The sequence below is a fragment of the Curcuma longa genome, chromosome 20 (genome assembly GCF_044706935.1).
Source record: "Curcuma longa cultivar G26 ecotype Majalengka, Jawa Barat chromosome 20, ITB_CL_G26_1.1, whole genome shotgun sequence".
Classification (NCBI taxonomy): Eukaryota; Viridiplantae; Streptophyta; class Magnoliopsida; order Zingiberales; family Zingiberaceae; genus Curcuma; species Curcuma longa.
In genome coordinates, this window is record NC_133880.1 from 9,728,881 (window position 1) to 9,743,032 (window position 14,152).

A 14,152-nucleotide genomic window follows, 5' to 3' on the forward strand; every position below is an offset into this window, starting at 1 on the left:
GGTAACCTAACACAATTCTTCTTTTTTATCCGCGACATTGGGACTGACCATGGTGGAGTTATTCGCCATGGGTAGAGTTATTGATCAAAAAGTATCAATTAAGATTAATTAATAACATAAATAATGTTATCTTCTCATATTCTGTTAATCACATGCAATAGAAATTATATTAATCAAACCTTAATATGTGTGCTATATTAGACGTGGATTTAATTTACAAGCAACTCATCAAAATTAGCCATACTAGATTTGAAAGCTTTTGGAACAACATTAGTCTTAAATTCAATTACTCAACCATATCATTATCAACCTATGTGTTACCACTATCAATAAAATTTGTTGATTGGAACAACTTTTGCCTTAAATGTAACATTCATGGATCCTCCTATGTGTTGCCTTAGCTTTAAATTCAATTACACAGCCGCCGTACCGATTTACCCTGGTGGTCGGTGGGGAAACTTCCGTGGGACCACCGGCCACCCCCAGGGATTGAGTCCATGAGACTGACTGGGATTTATCATTTTTTTTTAAAATTCAATTACACAACCATACCATTATCAACCTATATGTTACCATTATGATAAAATATGTTGATTGGAACAACTTTAGCCTTAAATATATTGTTCATGGATCCTCCTATGTGTTACATTTTTATCAAAGAATATGCAAGTTTACCACCTTTCAATGGATGAAATTTACAATGAATCTTAATATTTGCACCCAAGCATATGCCTTCTCATTCAAATAAGGTAGCATCCTTTTTGCATTAGATGTTGTTAGAATATTTAGGGAGATTCCTATATAAAAATATATATATTTATATAGAATAGGTCTCCTAGAATAGGTCCCTATATTGATGTATAAATAGTGCCTTGATCCTTGCAATAAAATAAGAAATTCATTGTATTATTTTACAGATGTAAACTTCAAAAGCTTACTATCCCTTACCCCATAAACACCAAAAATGCTTTTTCAGTGGAAATTCCCCACTTAACCAGAATTAATCCATGATAATTATCATTAGAACCTCAAAAAAGCTTCTGGTACATCCCACAAAATATCCACTGAATCGAATCATATACCCAACTATAAGTCAAAGAGTGGATGGGAATAGTATTTATTACTGAGTGATCACCAGGGTGCTCCTAGCTTGAGAGATATAATTAATTACCATTCAACTTTTCCTTTAGTCACAACCTTCTCAACAACTAAATTTTGAACAGTAATAAAAACTCTAATAGGAGATATATGTACTCAAAATACTTGAAAGGAAAAAGAATCAACCTTGATGCCTAAGGTGCTATGCTCTTGGTAGTATGATTACAACATTTGGCTGGGAAAAACATTGCAAACTTTATTCATCTAAATCCTTTAATTTGTAGTATTGCAAAAAAACTTCTAGGATAGATTCCAAAAGACTTTTCATAAGCTTAAATATCTCTAACAATTTAACCACGTATTATATATGTGAAATACTAACCCCTCACTTTACAAGGAACTATCATGCCATCCCTAAATAATTGCCCATTAAACCAAGGTTTAAAATATTGTTCTAAATGTTATGAGAGATCTGAGTGACCGTAGGACAAGAAGCATTAAGGTGGTTATGTTGACAACAGTTGAAAAGAAGCAAACTACATAGGCGAAGAGTGAAGGATTGTTGGTACAATAAGTGCCTTAAGTGGTCGTGTTTGACTTTTGTTTTTGATGTTTGTGCAAAGGGTTTAAAGTGGTGCATTGTATTTGATATGTGTGTTTAGTTGTGTAGGGACTTGATAAATCATACATGGAGATTAGAGAGCTTGTGCATCGATGAGGTCGAGTGATGTAGATGATGACTTGGATGAGAAACACTGAGGTGATGTTAGACTAGCTCGTGGAGTATGACTTGATGCAACTAAGTTGATAGCTTGGTGGCTTGAGGCTTGATGGACTTAGAGAAGAATGATATGAGTTATTTGAGGGACCATTTGAGGGACCATAGGACAAGGAACATTGAGGAGTAGTGTTGACAGTCGTTGGAGGAGACATATTAGTAGGTGATGCATGAAAGATGATATGTAAAGCGAGTTGAGGGTTTAGTGCATCAGAGGAACGAGTAATATGACTGGAGATGGTGGTGGTAGTGAAGTTGCGGAAAATAACATTTGGAATGTGAGCTATAGGAGTTAAGAGAATGTATTATTAGGAGATGGTAGATCTTAACTAATTAAGCCTCTATCATTTCTAATCAACTAAAATTGAGTTTAATTCATTAGAACTGACTCTAGTCAATTGGAGAGTTAAGCTGACTAAGGAGTCAACTCAAGAAAATTAACTAATAAATAAAATATTTGTATTAGTGAATTGAGTCGATTGGTCAGTCAACTAATGCTATAGTAGGAAAATGGAGTTGTTGATCTCACAGTTGTGCTGCAATCATATGATGTAAGGAGGGCTATAGTGGTCTAGTGGACTGATGGTGGAATCTAATCAACTCATGTAGTGATTGGCAGACTTAGGCTGGACCAATCAAGAATGCAATGAACTGAGCGACGGCTCTAGTCGACTCATTGGTGTTAATTAGCTGAACAACAAATGAACATTGAAGAGGGGTGAAGGCTATAACAGGGGAGTAAGGTAGACAAATTATGATTGTCAAAATTAGATTGATAAAATCTTATGGAGCCTTTCTATTGTAACCCCTAAGACTTCCTCTAATCTTCTTCTAATTGTTGATGTTATAAGAGGTTTATTCGCCTCTAGATTTTATCTACAATGACAAAGATAGTGCGCTTTTCAAGAGTGACTCGTCGGTGAGTCATGGACTATGGAGTAGGAATTAGGGCTCTAAACCATGCTACATGTCTTGTCAGTGATTATGGTATGTGCGATTGCTTTATGTTTATTTTGTTGCACCAATTGTTGTATGACCTTGCTAAGCTTGTAGCAAGAATAGTATTACCATTTAATGGTACAATCACTACTCGTCCTCTCCCTCTAGCTTACTACACCCACCACTATAAGGATGATATGTGGAACAAGGCATGGGCTCGGTGCATTCAAGAGACTTTGACTTTGAGAGATGGTTTCATGGGTGGTGTCAAGATGCGAAAGTATGCTCTTAAATGAGTTATAAGAGTCAAGAGACCTGTAACTTGGGTTAGGGTAGCTCTTGAATTAGTTAAAAACTTGACCATTGGAATGGTCATAATTGTCGATCCAGTTGACTGAAAGTTAGTTTTAGTTGACTAATGTTTGAGTTTACTAAGCAATCAATTCAAGCTAATTAGTCGATGAACAAAATATTTTTTTCGTGACTGAGTCAACTAAATAGTCGATTGGGAGTTGGATCTTTCCAACAGATGGTCCAATAGGAAATTGAAAGACAATTGTTGATTTGACATAGAAAGGTTGTGACCACCAATAACCTAGGAGCTATAGTGATGCAATCAATTGAAATCGAATCCAGTTGATTCAAGCAACCATTGTTTTGGAGAGCACTCAACTGATGAATGAAAAAATTGAGTTAGAGATTTGTTAGCTTGTCACATCTCCAAGCTCTCTCATTGTAATCCTAAGGCTCAATTGTTGTGCTTCTTACTTCTTCTGTTCCCATTTCATGTCAAAGGATTTATGTAAGAGGTCTTCACCTATTGGAAGGATTTAAGAAGGAGAAAACTAGTAGGCATTTAGGTGCAAGGGTTTCGAACCATGTGTCTAATCTATTTTTATTTATGTTATTTACTTTCAGCTGCACTAACATTGTTGATCGACACTGCTATCAATTATAAGGATTATAAATTGTAGGTCAAGTGCTATTCCTCCTCTTGTATTGGGCCATTGAACCTTCACGGTTATAACAAGGGGTATCAAAGAAAATGGCCAGAGTAAATTTTTCAATATTGAAGCTCAAGGCGAATTTTCAACTCATCGAAGAGGGGGTGTTTCTCTATTTTAGAATTGACATCGATACGGTAGTAGTGGTGGAAGAAGGGAATGAACATCACTTAGATAATAATTGAAAGTATTGTCTTTGTCTAGGTTAACCAAGAAGCAAAAAAGAAGAGCTACCCTCAAATTTAAAAGAAAAATTGACACTTGAGAGCACACTTTCCGTGGAAGAGATAATCAAGATTAGAAAGTACATAAATACTAAAGAATTATGGGAAAGAGTAGTGAAGATGCATGAAAGAACATTGGAGGCAAAGCTTCGAAGAGGGATTTAATATTGATGCAAGTAAACACTTTTAGATTGAAGGAGAAAAATGGCTTAAGTGCATGCAGGATACAAGGAGAAAAGTAGCTTATTAGTATTAGAGACGAAATGTCAAACTAGGACCTCCTTCACAATGCTCTCTATGCATTCCCACGGATGCAACAATAAACATGAATGGTGGATCACTTTTATTTGTTAAGGACCTCAATTTAAGTACAATTGATGAATTATTTTCAACTATAAGGTTGCATGAATGCAGGTATGCAAAACTTGAAAAGTAAGAAATTGAAGATAGATCCAATCGACTCAAGTAGTCATTGGCTTGGAGAGCATTCAACCGATGACAAATAGTCAACTTGAAGATCGATTGGCAGATTGAAGACTATAGCAATCGCAGTCAACTAGGATGGCAGGTAGCCGACTGAGCAGTGATACAATAGAACAGTTAAGTTGAAGGTAACCTTGAGGCTATAAAGGATGACCAAGGGGAGCTTGCAAAGTTTGGTAGTTTGCGCTTAACTCCTTACATCTCTAAGCTCTCTCATTGTAATCCTAAGCCTTAATTGTTGTGCTTTTTACTTGTTCTCATCTCTTGTAAGATGTGTAAAAGGGTTCTGCACCTCCGGAAGGATCTAAGGAGAAAGCTAGTGGGCATTCAAGAGTGAATAACCAAGAGTCATAGGACGTGTAATAGGAATGAGGATTCCGACCATCCATGTTAGTATTTACATTTATGTTTTTTACTTTCTGTTGCACTAACATTGTTGATTGACTTTGATAGAGTGTTAATAAGAGTAAGAATCATAAAATTGCAGGTCAGGTGCTATTCATCCCCTTTTAGCCATCCAACCATTGTAACCTCAAGGTCCTAACACAAGATACCTTTTCTTGTATCCCACTGGAGCTATTATATGCCTTCCTTATCCCCTTTGCGACCTCTGACATGATCTTTGGGTCATATAAACAATTAGAATCTTTCATCCTTGCATTGGAGAAATCTTTCTTCACATTGGAACCTTTATCTGCTGACATAGCATCAAACATGGCTTTCTCCAAAGTAACCTACTCTTCGCAGCATGCACTAACTCAAGGCTCTTATGCCCAATCTTGCAGTGGATTTAAAATAAATCACTTCCCCTAATCTTCTCTCTAAAGTTCTCATGGCAAAATATTATCCACAGGAACACACATGTTAGCAAATTATCTCAATCATCTGATGCAGTGACCTGGTCAATTCTTATAGTATTATATATCACTGCAACAGTCAAAGGAAGAATTCTGGATGGATAAAGTGAAGCTGAAGCCCTTGAACTGAAAACAAGGCCTCCAAGGAGGTAAGGATTGAGCAAGATCATTGAATGAACATGGCTCTTTCATAAAAGTCCTTTTATATTTGTTGAAACTCTGAAGAATAAGCAAAATAAGCAGCAGCTAGATCAATTACCATTATACCCAATGAAATATTCCAAATACTTCAGATCTTAGCTCTCGTTGTCTCTACAGGTGGCATTCCCCTTGTGTTCATTAGCTCCAGATCCATTAACACAATCATAACCAAAGTAGAATCTTGCATTCTTTTGATTTGATCTACAAGCTCAGGAGCAATGCTTCCCTAATTTGATTTGTTGAACTGAAGCAAATACACGTGATTCGTAGGGTGCCCTTGCATGGGAAGGATGTCTTAGCAAGCTGTAAATGTAGATCTCCTCACCTCTAACTTAATTCTTCTGGATCACCTGATGGTTAATATTCTCGTCTACAAATTGCCAAGGAATTGACATGGCGAACAACCATGCTGGCCATTTCTTTAATTAGGAATGAGCTAAGTTCTCAAGTTATTGTTTGATTTCCATAAAGTATGGTAGGTTATCCCAGTGTCTTACAAAGTTTTCTTTTTAGTCTAAGCACACAACAATCTTAGTATATTTAAGAAGCTTCTCTCTCTTTTGACTGTTATTCTTTTATCATATTAATGATACTTTTATGACTATTGGAATTTTTTTTTTGACCATCTTAATCATTCCCATTATCCTATGGACATAAAATAATTCCGCATTGAGTAAAATTCACCCCTCTATCCACTCAAAATCTTTTAACTTTTCTATTAGATTGAGTTTAAATATACGCAAAGAAAGATTTTAACAAAGACTACATCTCATATTTATAGCGCATAAGAAATATCCATGTATACTTAGAAAAATCATCCACAATTATTAAAAAATAATAAGCATCTGAATGAGAGATAACTCGAAAAGCTCTCCAAATATCACAATGTATCAATATAAAAGGTTCACTAGTAGAAATAGAACTTATACCAAAAAATAATCTTGTTTGCTTAGCTAAAGGACAAATATCACAAACTTTATTTGAACAAAGAAGAATTTCACTAACAGATTGTGCAAGGTGCTTCATAGGTTGCATGGATGGGTAACCTAGTTGTTTATGCCAAAAATCATGTTGTGAATATGTATTATTGATTTTAGAATGGATGGAATCCATGGTGTGGAAGAGACGATGCAATAAAAGTCATTATGTTACCTCCCCAAACCAATCATTTTCCTCATTGACAAGTTCTGTAAAAGATAAAAATTAGAAAAATCTAGTCATCTTACTAATAGATAATTGATTGACACAAAAGAAAGACACACAAAGGACATATTTGATGAACTAAGTTTTGCAGATCTATTTGAAGTAATTTATACTTTATATCCATTAGGTAATCCAATAGATGAATATGAAGGAGTTTTTATATCTAATAATAATTTAGATAATGAAATCATGTGGTTAGTGACACCACTATCAATGATCCATTTTTAAAAAGTTTTAGAATCAATATAGCATGAAGAGTAGAAGGGAGTGATTATACTTGTAACATCGCTGAGAATCACCATTATTTAAAAGAGCCAAGAGTTGTTGATATTGTTTTACATATGAGTCTTTGATTCAAATCATTTGCAAAGGATTCTCTCTTTATTTTATTCTTCTCATTACTTTGTGGTTCTTGTTCCAGGAGGGAAGCCATGCAAGCGGTAGTAGTTATCAATGGTATGATTGTTCCCATTATAGTTACTGCTGTATAACTTTGTTTTGCCTTTGTTTGATGAATTATTCCTATAATGATTCTTTTGTGTGTCGACTAGCATGACTCTTTTTAGAGATAATCAAGTCTCTCTATTTCTCTTCATTTAGAAATATAGAATAAACTCTCTCAATAGTGGGAAGAGGCTGCATAAAAAGGATTTGACCATGAATAACAAAATAAGATTTATTCAAGCCCATAAGAAATCGCATTACCTTTCCTCTTTATTCTTACTCCTCTACTTTCTTCATGGCACCACAAGTACAAATTGGAAGATTATTATAAGAAGAAAGTTCATCCCATAAGCTATTAAATTTAGTAAAATAGACTATACTAGCCATAAAATTTTATTGTAGTGAAGCAATGCCTCCTTCGATTTGAAATATTCTAGGCGCATTATTTTTAAAAATTTTTTACTTCAAATTAGCTCAAACTTCAACAGACTTAACGTAAATCTCATTGTTGGCGAGATCGAGTTCAATAGAACTAAGGATCCAAGATAAAACCATGTCATCGTACCTTTTCTATAAAGAAAATTTTCATCAATCAATGATGGCTTCTGGATGCTTCTGTCGATAAAACCTATTTTATTTTTAACACTAAGAGTTATATTCATTGAACGACTCCAAGTGTCATAGTTGTCACGATTCACATATTTGGTAATCAAAATAATTCCTGGATTATTTGAGTGGTGAAGAAAAAAGAGTCGGAAGTGTTAACAATGACATTTCCTTCGACTTTGTTCTATGGTGAAGTAGTTGAATTTGTCATATTAGACAAATAATTTTTTCAAAAATAAATCATTCTGATACCATGTAAAAGAAACACAGAGAAGAGACGATAAAAGAAATAAAAATATAAAAGAATTTTTTAAAAAAATATTTTTCATATTTTATTATGTCCAAGACCTCATACATATATACAAGGCGAATGAAAATAATAATAATAAATATTTGACACTTATTACAATAAAAAATAAAGAAAAAAATTGATAAATTGATTATACATATTCCAACTCGTAAAATAACACTAAGCAAATTCCAACATATTCATCATGTAAATTATTTTTATTGTTTATTATCATTCTAATTATATTGAAAACATATAACTAGTTACAAATTACAAATAACTTGTTAATTAAATAATTTTCTAGTATAAATTTGATTGATTAGTTGCAGTGAAGAAATTGGATTAGGGCCATATAAGTGCAACTGAATTAAATTTTATATTATTCAAAATTGTTTAGTAAAATAATTAAAAATTAATTAAACTACTATGATTATTTAAATTTATCCTTTTTAAAATAAAAATTCTTTTATTTTTATTATTATAAAAAAGTGCTTCATTTTAAAAAAATATTAAAAGAACACTTTATTCTAATATTATAGATTTAATTAAACTAAGTAATTATAATTAAAATTAATTAAATTATTTTAATTTAATTAAAAGTAATTTAACTTAGTCAAAATTGATAAAATACTATTGAAAAAATTTAAGGTCTAAATTAGTAAAAATGCTCCAATTTTAATTAAAACTTGGTCAAAGATGTCATAATTAAAATTTTTTAAATCAAAATTAATATAATATGAAATTATTTTGATTAAAATTATTATAGTATTAACAACCTAAATTATTTGACATAGTTTTTTATTAAAGCATCAAAGTTGCTATATTAGAAACATAGCGCATCCTTTTAATATATATATATATATATATTTTAAAACAGATGCACTCTTTTAATTTTTGTTTTTTTTTTGAGTTTAATTAGAAAACTTGAATTGATTCATATTATTGATTTTTTAAATTGATAGTAATTTAATTATTTATATTTAATTATTTATTTAGAGATTTTTTTATCTATAAATTTATCTATATACTTTTGTTGTGGGGTTTCTTCGGCGAAGGTAAAAAAAAAACCCTCTCGTCGAGCCGAGACCGCCGCCGCCATCGCCAGATGCAAAGGCGCACCTCCACCCCGTCGAATCTGGTAGCTAATTTCTCCAGGGTTTTGCCCTCCTGCTCATCCATGTTTGGTTTGTTTGGATTTGTCGATGTTTGTCGTTTTTTTTGGAGTGGGGAAAAACTAATTTTTAATGACACGCGGGTTTTGTTTCTTCTTGTTTGTGATTGATTGGCGCCCTCGATTGCTTCTTCGTTTCTCGAAACTATATTTAAACGGGGAATAGGCTTGTATCCATGCACCCACCGGCATCTGGTGCTCTTAATCGTCGCCTAAATCTCAAGTAGAAGACTGTTCCATATATATTTTGATTCATTATTAATCATATAAAAAGTTATTACTACAATTTAGTCATACATTTTATTTGCTGAATTTGTTAACTTTTAGATTCACATTACTATTACAACTTATCATTTGCAACAATTAAACATTTTGTTCTTTGAAATTGATCGCTCTTAGATTCATATTATTTATAGTTTAGAGTCATCACTTTTTTTTGACTCATTACACATCTATCCAATTAATATTCTCAAAGCTATCACTTTCACCAACACCAATTAAACATCTTATTTCTATTATCAACATGTTTATCCCCTTATTTATTTTGCTAATAAATAATCAAAATGTTATGATTATGATCTAACACAACCTTTTCTCCCTTGAACTCAGTTGCACGGGAATATATGTTTTATTATACTTGTAATGAACTAAAGGGCCAAAATCTCTTAGAGTCAACATATTTATACCCTTACTTGTTTTGCTAATAAATAATCAAAATGTTATAATTACGATCCAACACAACCTTTTCTCCCTTGAACTCAGCTGCATGGGAAAATATGTTTTATTATACTTGTAACGAACTAATGGGCCAAAGTCTCTTAGAGTGGAGGGATGAAGCCAAATCTTATAGTTGGCTCAAAGTTTTTAACATTATAATTCATTGTTTTGATACGGTAATTACACATTATTGTGTATGATCGAAATATGCGATAGAGGGGGGGGGGGGTTGAAAATCACTCATTTAAAACATATTCTTTTACGAAAATCAAACAGAGATGCGCAGCAGAAAATTAAAACAAGATAAGACTCAAGCAGTTACTTGGTTTATAGTCCAACGACTGCTACTCCAACGCTTACGGTCCCTTGGACTGTCTTCAAATGGGCAATCACTAATGGTTCACAGTCCGGCGGAAAACTTTTGGAGGAGGAGGAAATCGTACAAAAGATGAAGAGAATAGTAACAAGCTACCATCTCTTTAATTTAAATGCAAGAAACTAAATATACAGACAATATAGGATGTAGTATGTAGACGTAGGTTGTCGGAGGGTCTCTCGGCATAGCAGTAGAAGATCTTGTACGAACTGAGCAACAATGATGAATGAATTAATGAGAGAATTTCATGATTAGCCTCAGATCCTGAGACTTCTTTTATAGCCTTCATTCGGTCGACTAAAAATACATCAGTTGACTAATCCTTTCGATCAACTGAACCTCCTATCAAGCAACTGGACCCTAAACTTTTCTTGCGTGCTCCGATCCGATTAGATTAATCCCATGAAATCCATTTGTCTGATCGACTAATCCACCTGATCAGGTGACTAATCTTCAAAACTTCCTTTACTGTGTGATCCAATCTGCTCTTTCCATACTTGTTCGATCAACTAATCCTCCTGCTTAGTCGGCTGAATATCTATTTCCTTCTTTGCTAGATTCGGATATGATCTGTGCCTATCTGCTCAGATTGATCAACTGAACCACCTTGTTCAGTCGACTGAACCCTTCAAATTCAGAGAATTTTATTTTCTGTAAAATAAAGTTAGCACAATATACATAATAATAATCTTGCAAAAATGAATTAGAAACAGTTAATATAACATGCTTGATCTGATAGTTAGAATTGTCTGATCTTAACTTCGAAACCTCCGTTGGTTTCTTTAGTCAGATCAATGCCCAAGGTTATCCCAATTGGGACACTCCCTCACTGCCTCCTAGAACAAAAAGGCCTCTCTAGGACTTACCTTACTTACTTGTCAAACATTCAGTCCAACTGACTTGTTTGGACTTCTTCTTCTGCTCGACCTACAAGACTTTTCTTACTTGATGTCCGATCCAATTGATCCATCAAGTGCTCTGCCAGATCAGCTTATCTGGTCTTCTACCTAATGTCTGGTCTTTCTGATCCACTAAATTTTTTTGCCTAGTATCTGATCCTTCTGATCCATTAGGACTTTCGATGCCTAATGTCCAATCTTCTTGATCCATTAGGATTTTCCATGTTAAGTGATCTGCACACTTAACCCACATATTAAACACATAATGTCTAACTTTAAACTCTTTGTTGTTAAGATTTAGCGTTAAGTTGTTTGAACTTCTGTGATAATATTGTTGTTGTTCATTTTGAGCTTTTTTTGGTGAAAACCAATCGATAACAAATAAACTAATATGTATATAGTCCCAAAAGTAAATATTGAGAACATTCAAAGTATAATAATGTTAATTACTTATATCTAAGTAGTTGAAGTGATAATGATGAAAAAACCCAACATGTGATATGAGATTTAGCCCCATGTTCTAGAGGGACTTTGATTCACTAGCGCTTCAACCCTTTGCTCTAGAGGGGCTTTTGTTCATTAGTGCTTCAACCCTTTGCTCTAGAGGGGCTTTGGTTCATTAACACGTTATGAGTATATTGGGCAAATGCCCTTGCATAGTTGAGTGAAGGGGTTTTGAGCCTCGCACGTTATGTGGAACTTTAGCCTTTTTTTTTATTCATTGCATCGATAGGGCAACAACCCATTATCATGTGTTTTTATTTATTTGTAAGATCAGTGAGAGTGACTATTGTCTTTCACCATAATTATGATTTTAATTGAGCTTTAAAGAGTAAATAACAAAATAAAAATATTGATAATAGTAATAAGGTGTTGAATTGGTGAAAAAAGAACTCTTTAGGATATTAAGAGAATGAGATGTTTAACATGTAAAAATTAATAACTTGATATTATGAATATTGTGAACGTAAGAGTGATCAATTTCATAGAACAAAATGTTTGATTGATGCAAGTGATAAGTTGTAATAATATTATGCATCTGAAAACAAATATCTTTCACAAATAATCTTTTTGACTAAAATGTTGTAATGACTTGTATGATTAATGATGCATCAAGATGGATAAATGATGCTAAAACAAAATGTTAATATTGTTTGAATTATTTTTATGTGATATAAATAATGCATTTTTTCTTGAATCCACTTGGCATTTTGTGCTCATATTTTAAAGTTTTTAGCTGTTAGTTATAGGGTAGTTGTTCAGATTTCAGAATGGTAATTTGTTATGCTTCATCATATGTGTACATTTAGTTTTATTTATTTATTTGCTCTCATATTATTATAGATCACACTCGCCGAGTGAAGTTTTCTTCACAGTGGACCTTAGCTTGTGTGTGTGGGTGGAGGGCAGGGCGCAATTCATTTAAATGGAGATATTGAATTAAATTATAGTGATATGATATTTTTTAACCCGAAGATTAATGAATGATATCATTGACATTAGTTGCTAAAGACCCGCAACTATTTATGATTTTTATTCTTATTTGAGTTTTATTCCCTGTTCCTTAAAATGGTACAAAGTGCTGAGATCAGGTATCTTATGCTAGGTAGATGGTCAACTGCTGTAGTGTTTAAACAATAGTATGGTTTATACAGTCACAACCAATTTTCTATAGTGCTATTTTTTAATAGAAAGATTAAAGAATCGAAATATCCAACCTCAACATGGAAAACATGATGTTAGACTAATCCATACATTTCATTCAAGCATGCTAATATAAGGCTCAATATAGTTTTATTATGTTCATTTAGATCTGTCTCAATTTGCAGCTGTTTGATCATTGACAACTGATTACCTTCACTAGAAAACAATATACTAAATGATGCCTTTAGACATGATAGCTTTGTTGCACATATTTCTCGATATCAATTTCTTCTTTTCCTTTTTGTTTCAAGATAAGTAGATAACCTATCCATTTCTTCTTAACTTGGTATTTAAATTTATTTTGTTTTAAAATGTCTGCATGTTAATGTTATAATCAGCAGTCATCCTTTAGTGTATAAACACAACCCACTTCAAATAATGGAAATCTGAATATTAGTGCAATCTCTACAATTATTTTAGAAGATGACCTTATGCCAGCAACCAAACATCTATATATTCTTGCAACGCCAATTTGATCGGATTCTCTACTAATGAAGTAGAATTGGGATTCTTTTGATATTTTTTTGTTAAATTTAATGTCTTACTCTTGGTCCTGGACTAGGAATCTGCTTTACTAGATCTAGAGTTGTCAAGTTGCGATTTCGTAAAGGCTATGCTGTGTGTTTTCTTTTTTATTTCTTGAAGTTAATTTTTGTAACTATCAAAAACTATAATATGTGGGTATCCTGCTTTTTGAGAAGCAAAATATTACTATTTCTGATTTATTGATGTTTAGGGTTATCAAGACATAACATCAATGTGCTGAACAGCCTTCTTCTACTATCCATAAACCAATTGAGATTTTACAATGTTGATTTTAAGAAACTTACAAAGGAAACCATTCCCTACCTGACTTCATTCATGTTTGTCAATTGAATCTTGTCTACCTTCACCATTTGTGTGGAAATGATAACTGAGCAAGATCAAATCTATCTTGCTCGCATGTGGGTTAATCACTCACTGATGAAATGAGCACCGCAACCCAATTATACATGTTAATTTACTCCATAGATATCTTTTTCATATTTATGTCTTGCATAGAGTTCAATAGAGGGATGATGACTCATGTAGCCAGCCAACTTCAATCATTGGGACAAACACCATTAATGATGATGATCCTTAAACCTAATTTAAATCAATCCACCAACAAAAACATATC

The 14,152-nt window shown here is 33.1% G+C and overlaps 1 long non-coding RNA gene across 1 annotated transcript; it reads left to right on the plus strand.

Moving 5' to 3' along the window:
- Nucleotides 1-9,183: 9,183 nt before the first annotated feature.
- Nucleotides 9,184-12,836, plus strand: LOC141813932 (uncharacterized). Its single transcript, XR_012600412.1, has 2 exons — nucleotides 9,184-9,264; nucleotides 12,634-12,836. It is a non-coding gene; the product is annotated as an uncharacterized LOC141813932 (long non-coding RNA).
- Nucleotides 12,837-14,152: the final 1,316 nt, after the last annotated feature.